The sequence below is a fragment of the Panthera uncia genome, chromosome D2, assembly GCF_023721935.1.
Source record: "Panthera uncia isolate 11264 chromosome D2, Puncia_PCG_1.0, whole genome shotgun sequence".
Taxonomy (NCBI): domain Eukaryota; kingdom Metazoa; phylum Chordata; class Mammalia; order Carnivora; family Felidae; genus Panthera; species Panthera uncia.
The window spans coordinates 69,891,325-69,902,139 of NC_064818.1; the positions used below are offsets into that span (position 1 = coordinate 69,891,325).

The following is a 10,815-nucleotide window of genomic DNA, read 5'->3' on the forward strand; positions in this document are numbered from 1 at the left end:
TTTTATTGAGATGCAATTGACATACTACATTGTATAAGTTTAAAGTGTATAATATGTTGTTTTGATACATTTATATATTGCAATATTACCATAATAGCATTAGCTAACACCTCTATTATGTTACATAATTATCATTTCTTTTTTGTGGTGGGACTAATTCAAATTTAATTTTAGTAACTTTTAAGTATATTATATAGTATTGTCTGTAATAACTATGCAGTGCATTTGATCTCCAGGACTTACTCATCTACTGGTTATAAGTTTTTATCCTTAAACAACATCTGCCCAATTTCCCCAAGCAGCCCCAAGGGGTTTTATGAGTTTGGCTTTTCTAGATTACACATATAAATGATATTCTTACAAGTATTTGTCTTCCTCTGTTGGACTTATCTCACTTAGTATAATGGGGTATTTTTTCAATCAATTTACTGCATCAGTGTTATAATTTTAAAACTTGATGAAGTTTAACTTTATGAAAGAATAATTATCAGTAATCACAGGAAAAGGCTCTAAGTTTGTTTGAAAGTAACACATACATTCCCATCCATCTGAGACCTAATATAGTTAAAAAGTCAAAGGAATGGGAATATCAGCCATTTGGTTTACTTTGGTGGACTTTTAGTTCTTTTGAAACTGAAAATAACTCTTTCAAATGAAGATGTTAGAAAAGTGAAGATGTTGGTGAAATATTTGAATCATTCTTTTTTATTTAATGTGGTTAGAACATTAACATGAGATCTACTCTCCTAAAAGTTTTTAAGAGTTCACATACAGTAATGTAAACTGTAGATGCTATGTTGTACAATAGAACTTATTCTTCTTGCATAACTGAAACTTTCATCTGTTGAATAGTAATTCCTTATTCCCCCACCCACCCTTCCACCCCACCTCAGGCAATCACCAGTCTCTTCTCTGTATCTCTAAGATCAGGGTTTGGTTTTGTTTTGTTTGGATCACACATATAAGTGAGATCTTACGGTATTTGTCTTTCTCTGACTTATTTCATCTAGCATAATACTCTCCAGTTACATCCATGATGCAAATAGCAAAATATTTTTTATCGCAAAATACTATTCCCTTGTGTATTTATACCACAACTTTTTTGTCCATTCATCCATTGATGGGCACTTATATACATTCCATAAATTGGGTATTATAAATCATTTTTGTTTTCTTTTTAGATAAATACTCAAAAGTGGAATTGATGGATCATATGGTAGTTTTATTTTTAATTTTTTCAGGAACTTCCATATTCTTTTCCATAGTGTCTGCACTAATTTACATTTCCACCAACAGTGCGTAAGAGTCTCCTTTTTGCCACAACCTTGCCAACACTTGTTATTTCTTGTCTTCTTGGTAATAGTCATTTGAACCAGTGTGAGATGATATCTCATGGTTTTGATTAGCATTTCTGTGATAAAAAGTGATGTTGGGCAGCCTTCTGTGGTCATCAGTATGTCTTCATTAGAATAAGTCACAGGAATCAAAGGTACAACAGGGGGAATACAGTCAATGACATTATAATAATGTTGTATGGTGACAGATGGTAGCCGCACTTGTGGTTAGCATAGAGATGTTGAAACAGTATATGCACGTTTATACACAGACACTAATGTAACATTGTTTGTCAGCTATACCCCAAAAAAATTTTTTTAAAGTCTATTCAGTTCCTGTGTCCATTTTCATTTTTATTTAAATTCCAATTATTTAACATACAGTGTAATGTTAGTTTCAGACTTGAATTTAGCAATTCATCACTTAAATAGAACGCCCAGTGCTCATGACAATAAGTGCCCTCTTTAATACCCACCACCATTTAAGCCATCCCCCTACCCACCTCCCCTACAGCAACCCTCAGATTGTTCTCCATAATTAAGAGTCTGTTTTCCGGTTTGCCTCTCTCTCTTCCCCCCCTATGTTTATCTGTTTTGTTTTTTAAATTCCACATGAGTGAAATCATATGGTGTTTGTTTTTCTCTGAGTTATTTTATTTTGCATAATACACTATAGCTCCAACCATGTTGTTGCAAATGGCAAGATTTCATTCTTTTTGATGACTGAGTGATATTTCATTGTATAGGTATACCACATCTACCTTATCCCTTCATCAGTCAGTGGACATCTAGGCTCTTAACATACTTTGGCTATTGTTGATAATGCTGCTGTAAATATCAGGGTTCATGTATCCCTTTGAATCGGAATTTTTGTATCCTTTTGGTAAATACCTAGTGGATCGAGCAATTGCTCGATCATAAGGTAGTTCTATTTTTAACTTTTTGAGAAACCTCCATCCTGTTTTCCAGAGTGGCTGTATCAGTTTGAATTCCTACCAAGATTGTAAGAGTTCCCCTTTCTCTGGAGCCTCACAAACATCTGTTCTTTCCTGTGTTGTTAATTTTAGCCATTCTGACAGGTGTGAGGAGGTATCTCATCATGGTTTTGACTTGTATTTCCCTGATGGTGAATGATGCTGAGCATTTTTTCGGGTGTCTGTTGGTCATCTATGTCTTCTTTGGAAAAATGTCTATTCATTTCTTCTGCCTGTTTTTTTAACTGGATTATTAATTTTGGAGTGTTGACTTTGATAAGTTCTTTATAAGTTTTGGATTCTAATCCTTTATCAGATGTGTCATTTGCAAATATCTTCTCCCATTGCAGTAGGTTGCCTTTTAGTTTTGTTGATTCTTTCCTTTGCTGTGCAGAAGCTTTTTATCTTGATCAAGTCTCAATAGTTTATTTTTGCTTTTGTTTCCCTTTGGTAAGGAGACATACCTAGTAAAAGTTGCTAGTGCTGATGTCAAAGAGAATACTTCCTGTGCTCTCCTCTAGGATTGTAATAGTTCCCTGTCTCAGATTTAGGTCTTTTATCCATTTTGAACTTATTTTTGTATATGGTGTAGAAAAGTGGTCCAATTTTGTTCTTCTGCATGTGGCTATCCTATCCAGTTTTCCCTTCACCATTTGCTGAAGAGACTTTTTTCCACTGGATAATCTTTCCTGCTTTGCGAAGAATAGTTGACCATATAAATGTGAGTTCATTTCTGAGTTTTCTATTTTGTTTCATTTATCTGTGTTTCTGTTTTTGTGCCAGTACCATACTGTCTTGATGATTACAGCTTTGTAATATAACTTGAAGTGTGGAATTGTGGCCTCCAGCTTTGCTTTGCTTTTTCAAAATTTTTAGGGGTCTTTGTGGTTCCATACACATTTTAGGATTGTTTGTTCTAGTCCTGTGAAAAACGCTGGTGGAATTTTGATAAGGATTGCATTAAATGTGTATACTGGTTTGGATAGTATAGACGTTTCAACGACAATTGTTCTTCTAATCCATCAGCATGGAGCATTTCTCCATTTCTTTGTGTCATCTTTAGTTTCTTTCATAAGTGTTCTATAGTTTTTGGAGTACAAACCTTTTACTTCTTTGCTTAGGTTTATTCCTAGGTATTTTATGGTTTTGGTGCATTTGTAAATGGGATCAATTCCTTGATTTCTCTTTCTGCTTGCTTCCTTATTGATGTATAGAAATACAACAGATTTCTGTATATTGATTTTGTATCCTGCAACTTTACTGAATTTATTTATCAGTTCTAGCAATTTTTTTTGGTGGAATCTTGAAGGCTTTCTATGTACAGTATCATGTCATCTGCAAGTTGTGAGTTTTACTTCTTCCTTGCTGATTTGGGTGACTTTTATTTCTCTGTTGTCTGATTGCTGTGGCTAGGACTTCGAGTTCTTTGTTAAAAAAGAGTGGTGAGATGTACCTATGTCTTGTTCCCGACTGTAGAGGAAAAGGCCTGTTTTTCTCCATTGAGGAGGATATTAGCTATGGATTTTTCATATGTAGCCTTTATTATGTTGAGGTATATTCCATTTAAACATACTTTTTGAGGGCTTTTTATAATGAATGGATATTGTACTTTGTCAAATGTTTTTTTCTGCATCTATTGAAATAATCATATGATTTTTATCCTTTGCATTATTAATGTCTTGTATCACATTGATTGATTTGCAAATATTCAACCACCCTTGAAACCCAGGAGTAAATCCCATGTGATCATGGTGAATGATTGTTTGAATGTATTGTTGGATTCAGTTTTCTAGTATTTTATTGAGACTTTTTACATCTCTGTTCATTAGAGATATTGGCCTGTTGTTCTCTCTTTTGTCTTTATCTGGTTTTGGTATCAGGGTAATGCTGGCCTCATAAAATGAATTTGGAAGGTTTTCCTCCTTTTCTATTTTTGGAATATTTTGTGAAGAGTAGGTATTAACTCTTTTAAGTGTTTAGTAGACTTCACCATCTGTTCTTGGACTTTTATTTGATGGGAGGTATTTGATTACTGACTTAGCTTCTTTGCTGATTGTTGGTCTCTTCACATTTTCTATTCCTTTCTGTTTGAGTTTTGATAGTTTATATGTTTCTGGATTTTATCAGTTTCTTCTAGTTTGTCCAATTTGTTTTTCATATTATTATCTTATAATTGTTTGAATTTCTGTGGTGTTGGTTGTTATTTCTCTTCTCTCATTTGTGATTTATTTATTTGGGTTTTTTTTTCTCTTTTCTTTTTGATATATCTCACTAGGGATTTACCAATTTTATTAATTCTTTCAAAGAACCAGCTCCTAGTTTCATGGATATGTTCTATTGGTTTTTAGTTTCTATATCATTTATTTCTGCTCTAATCTTTATTATTTCCCTTCTGCTGCTGCTTCACCTTCATTTGTGCCTTTTCTGCCTCCTTTAGGTATAAGATTAGGTTTTTTCTTTGAGATTTTACTTTCTCCTTGAGGCAGGCCTGTATTGCTATAAGCTTACCTCTTAGGACCACTTTTGCTGCATTCCAAAGGTTTTAGACCATTCTGTTTTCATTTTCATTTGTTTCCATGTATGTTAAAATTTCTCCTTTGATTTCTTCTTTGACCCATTCATTGTTTGGTAGCATGTTGTTTAATCTCCATGTATTTGTGCTTTTTTCAATTTTTTTCTTAGGGTTGACTTCTAGCTTCATAGCATTATGTTCAGGAAAGATACATGGTATGATTTCAGTCTTTTTATATTTGTTGAGGCCTGTTTTGTGACCTAGTATGTGATCTATTCTGGAGAATGTTCCATGTGCACTTGAAAAGAATGTATGTTTTATTATTTTATGATGGAATGTTCTGTTTTGTGTGTCATTCGAAGCCATTTTTTCCTTGTTGATTTTCTGTTTAGATGATTTGTCCATTGGTATAAGTGGGGTGTTAAAGTCCTATAATATTATTGTATTATTATATATTATTTCCTTTAGATTTGTTATTAATAGTTTTTTTAATATTTGGGTGCTTTCATGTTGGGTGCATAAATATTTAAAGTTGTTATATTTTCTTGTTGGATTCTCCTCTTTATGGTTGTATGGTGTCCTTCATTGTCTCTTGTTACAGTCTTTGTTGTAATGTCTAGTTCGTCCAATATAAGTATTGCTACTCTGGCTTTCCTTTGACACCTTCTTCCGTGATAAATGTTTCTCCAACCCCTCACCTTAAATATGCATGTGTCTTTAGGTCTAAAATTAGTCCCCTCTAGGCAGCAGAATGAATAAAAAAATAATATCCATCAATATCTTTTTCATTTACATTCAAAATGATTATTGACAGAAATGTATTTATTGCAATTTTATTACTTTTTTTGTTGTTGTTTCTGGAGATTTTCTCTAACTCTTTCTTGTCTTTGTCACTTTTGGTCTTTCCTTTCCATTCATAGAGGCCCCTTTAATATTTCTTGCAGGGCTTGTTTAGTGGTTACTAACTCCTTTAGTTTTCATCTTGGAAACTCCTTATCTTTTCTTCTTTTTTAAGTGAAAGCCTTACGACCTAGAGAATTCTTGCCTGTAGATTTCTCCCATTCAGCACTTTGAACATATCATGCCACTCCCTTCTGTCTTGCCAAGTTTCTGTTGAGAAATTTCCAGCCAGCCTTATGGATCTTCCCTTCTAAGTTAAGGACGTCTTTTGTCTTGCTGCTCTTAAGATTTTTATTTATCACTATATTTTGTAAAATTAATTACAGTATGTCTTGTATGTCTTGTACGGCCTGCTTTTGTTGATTTTTATGGAAGTTCTCTGTGCTTCCTGGATCCGGATGTCTGTTTCCTTCCTCAGATTAGGGAAGTTTGAGCAATTATTTATTCAAGTAATTTTTCTGCCCCCCTTTTCTCTCTCTTCTTGTTTTGGGACTTATGTAACACTAATGTTAATATGTTTGATGCAGTCACTGAGTTCCTTAAGTCTACTTTCATGTTGCATACTTCTTTCTTTTGTTCAGCTTCATTTTCTAATATTTTGTCTTCTAGGTCACTAATCATTCTTCTGTTTCTTCCAATCTGCTATTCATTGCATCAAGCCTGTTACCAATCTCTCCATCTCAGATTGATTCTTTTTTTAACTCTTTTATCTCTGTGGTAAGGGTCTCACTAATATCTTCTATACTTTTCTCAATCCCAGTGAGTGTCCTTATGATTATTGCTTTAAAGTTTCCATCAAGCATGTTACTTATACCTGTTTCACTTGGATCTCTGCCTATGACCTTATCTTGTTTTTTCATTTGAGATGAATTCCTCCATCTTGGCCTTTTGTATAAGTCTCTGCCTTCTTCTCTGTGTTAGAAAAGAAACTTAGGTCTCTTCCTCCTTAAAGTAATGGCTTATGAATAACAGGTCATGTAGTGTCCAGAGTGTGAGGCTTCAGGAAGTTTTTCTGATGTGTGCTGAATGTCCTCTGCTATTGTGTTTTGGCTGTTATATCCTTTAGGCCAGTTGTTTTTGTAGAGGCTCTTGTTGCCTGCTGTGGAAAGTATTTGGTCCCTGGTCTGAATGTGGCAAGTTTTAGCTAGGTGAAAAGAGACCTGACACCATCTCCACCAGAACTGAGGCCCTGCAGAACTCTAATCGGGAGACATGGTGTGGGTAGGGGGTTTGTGCTGGTCTTCGAGAAGGGGCCTGCTTCACTGGGACTGAGGCAAGCTTGACTGAGAAGGTCAGTCCTGTCAGAGTGCAGGGGTGTGGGACTTGGTATAAGCAAGTTAGACAGCCAGTGTGGGTGCTTCCCTCAGGTTGCTCTGTGATTCTACTGAGGGGCAATGAAGGGAAATGGCCAGTTCCTTTGTTCCTGGAGAAGTGTCTCCATAAACACTGCCTGTTAGAGATGAGATCCATGAAGACAGAATAATCCTCCTGCTGTATTCCCCAGGTGTTCTTCAGATCACTGTTTCTATGCTGACTTTCCCTGGATTGTTTGCCTGCTTTCTTTCAAGGAGCAGCCAAGTGGCCTTTGGGCCCATCCCCACCAAGCCCAGTGACCTTTAAAACTCTAGACTTTAAGCCCCAGTAGTTGCAAGAACTCATGAAATTCAGCCTCTCTCATTTTCCAAGGCAATAGCTTTGTAGAAATGTTCTCCTTGTGTGTTCTCCTGCATGCTCCTCTCTCTCTCTCACTCTTCTCCATGACCACAGCTTCCTCCCCTCTATAGCACCTGCTATCCCTTTCTCCCCTAAACCACATCTCCACACTTCCTACTTTCTTTGATGTGACCTCTTCTCTCCCTTTAGTTGGGACGTTTGTTATGTCAGTCTTCAGGTTGATTTCTGGGGTATTTATGATGATTTGATAGTTATCTAGTTGTGTTCGTGGGAAGAAACAAGCTTAGGGTCCTCCTACTCTGACATCATTTTCCTACGTAGTCTCTTTAATCTACTTTGAGTTGTTTTCTGTATATGGTGTAAGATAAGTGCTCTAGACTGAATGTTTGTGTCCGCCCCCCCCCCCGCCTCCAGCCCCCAAATCATGTGTTAAATCCTAATGCTCAATGTAATGCTATTTAGAAATGAGACATGTGGGAGGTAACTAGGTCATGAGGGTGGAGCCCTCATAAATGGGATTGGTACCCTCACAAAAGAGGCCCTAAAGAGTTCCCTCACCTCCTTTTGCCATGTGAGGGCACAGTGAGAAGAGGGTTGTCTATGTACTATGAAGTTGGCCTCAACAGACACCAACTTTTCCAGCACCTTTATCTTGGGATTCCCAGCCTCCACTTGTGTGAGAAATATAATTCTTCTGTTTGTAGTCACTGCCCATGTGCTAGTCTGTGGTATTTTTGTTATCACAGCCCTAGTGCACTAAGATAGTTAGGATACAATTTCATTCTCTCTATGGGGATATCCAGTTTTCCCAACACCATTTGTTGAAGAGACTGTCCTTTTCTTCATTGTATATTTTTGGCATCCTCATTGACGATTACTTTACCATGTATGTGTGGGTGTATTTCTGGGCTTTCTATTTATTATGTTGGACCATATGTCTGTTTTTATGCCAGTACCCTATTTTTAATTACCATAGCTTTCTAATATATTTTGAAATCAGGATACTTAATGCTTACAGTTTTGTTCTTTCTCAGGACTGTTTTAGCTTTGGGGGTCTTTTATGATTCTATATAAATTTATTTTTTTAATTGTTTTTATTTTTATTTTTATTTATTTTTCATTTTTTAATTTACATCCAGGTAGTTAGCATATAGGGAGTAGATTCCAATGATTCATCCCCTATGTATAATATCCAGTGCTCATCCCAACGAGTGTCTTGCTTAATGCCCCTTACCTATTTAAGCCCATCTCCCCCCACCCACAACCTCTCTAGCAACCCTCAGGTCTCTATATTTAAGTGAATTTCTTATGTTTTGTCCCCTACCTGTTTGTATATTACTTTTGCTTCCCTTCCCTTATGTTCACCTGTTTTGTATCTTAAATTACACATATCAGTGAAATCATATGATATGTGTCTTTCTCTGAATTCGCTTTGCATAGTAACCTCTAGTTCTATCCACGTACTTGCAAATGGCAAGGTTTCGTTCTTTTTGATTGCCATGTAATACCCCATTATATATATATATATATATATATAATGTTTACACACACATTTGTATATATGTATATACACACACACACACACACTACATTTTGATTTCTTTTTTTGATCCATTAGTTCAGAAATGTTTTATTTAATTTCTACATGTTTTTGAACTACCAATTTTTCTCCTGCTATTGATTCCTAGTTTAATTCCCTTGTGGTCAGAAAAGATAATTGATACATTTTCAGTCATCTTAGATTTGTTAAGAGTTTTTTTGTGACCTAATGTGATATATTTTGGAGACTATCCCATGTATACATGAACAGAATATGTATTCCGCTGCTCTTTGTGGAATTATATTTCTGTCTCTGTTAAGTACATGTTCTGAGTGTTGTTTGACTCCACTTTCTCCTTACTGATTTTCTCTTTCTATCCACTGTTGAAAGGATGTTATTGGAGCTTCTTACTATTATTCTGTTCCATCTGTTGTCCCCTTAAGTTGTATCTATGTTCGTTTCTATATTTAGGTGCTATCATAGTGGGTGTGTGTGTATGTGTGTGTGTGTGTGTGTGTGTGTGTGTGTGTGTATATGTATATGTGTATATATATATATATATATATATATATATATATATATACAATTTATTATAGTTATACCTTTCTGATGAATTGACCCATTTATCATTATACAGTGTCCTTGTTTGTCTCTTGCTAAAGTTTTTTACTTATAGTCTGTTTTGTCTTATATAAGTATAGCTAACTCTTCCCTCTCTTGTTTCTTATTTGCATGGAATATCCTTTCCCATCCCCTCACTTTTAGTCCGTAAGTGTCTATAAATCTTAAATGAGTCTCTTTTAGACAGCATAGTGTTGGGTATTGTTTTTTTTAATCCACCTGTCTACTTTATATCTTTTGATTGGGGAGGTTAATAGATTTATGTTTAAAGTAATTATTGATAGGAGAGGACTTACTATTTCCATTTTGTTAATTGTTGTCTGTCTTATAGTTAGTGTGTGTGTGTATGTGTGTGTGTGTTGTTGTTGTTGTTCCTTTTTTCACTCTTGAAGGCTTTGTTTTTTATTGTTTTTTTTTTTTTGTAGTGATATGCTTTGTATGCTTTGATTTCTTGCTCCTTTTCTTTTGTGCATCTTATGTATGCATTTTCTTTGTAGTTATCATGAATTTTACATATAGTTATAACTGTTTTAGGGCGGCTGGGCGGCTCAGTGGGATAGGCATCCGACTTCAGCTCAGGTCATGATCTCGCTGGTCATAAGTTCAAGCCCCATGTTGGGCTCTGTGCTGACAGCTCAGATCCTGGAGCCTGCTTCAGATTCTGTGTGTCTTTCTCTCTGCTCCTCCCCCACTCATACTCTGTCTCTGTCTCTCTTTCTCTTTCTCCCTCTCTCAAATATGAAAAAATAAAACCTAAAAAACAAATAAATAAATAAAAACAGTGTTTTAAGCTGATGAAACTTAACTTCAACCACATGCCAAAACTCTATACTCTTAACCTGTCTATCCCCTCTCTCCACTCTGTTATTGATCTTATAACAATTAACATTTTTTTTTATAAATCAGATCTAGTTATGATGAGCTCCCTCAATTTCTGTTTCTCTGGGAAAGTCTTCATGTCTCAAGTTTTTTTAAGGACAGTGTTACCAGGAATAGTATTCCTCTTTGGTACATTTTTTCTTTCAAAACTTTTAATAGGGCTTCTTTGTATATGATAAGTAACTTTACTCTTTCTTGCTTTCAAAATCCTGTCTTTGACTTTTAACAATTTTATTTGATTTCTTTATGTTCATCTTCCTTTTGTTTTCTTCAGCTTCATGAATCTAGATGTTTGTACTTCTTAGATTTGGGACATTTTAGGCCATTATTTCTTTAAATAAATAAATTTCTGCCCCTTTCTTTCTCTTCTCTAAGATCTAT

The 10,815-nt window shown here is 35.2% G+C and overlaps 1 protein-coding gene across 7 annotated transcripts in view; it reads left to right on the forward strand.

Annotated features, from left to right (window-relative positions):
- The window catches only part of ATRNL1 (attractin like 1), a 765,177-nt gene that overhangs the window by 280,349 nt on the left and 474,013 nt on the right, over positions 1-10,815 (forward strand). The window lies entirely within an intron of this gene.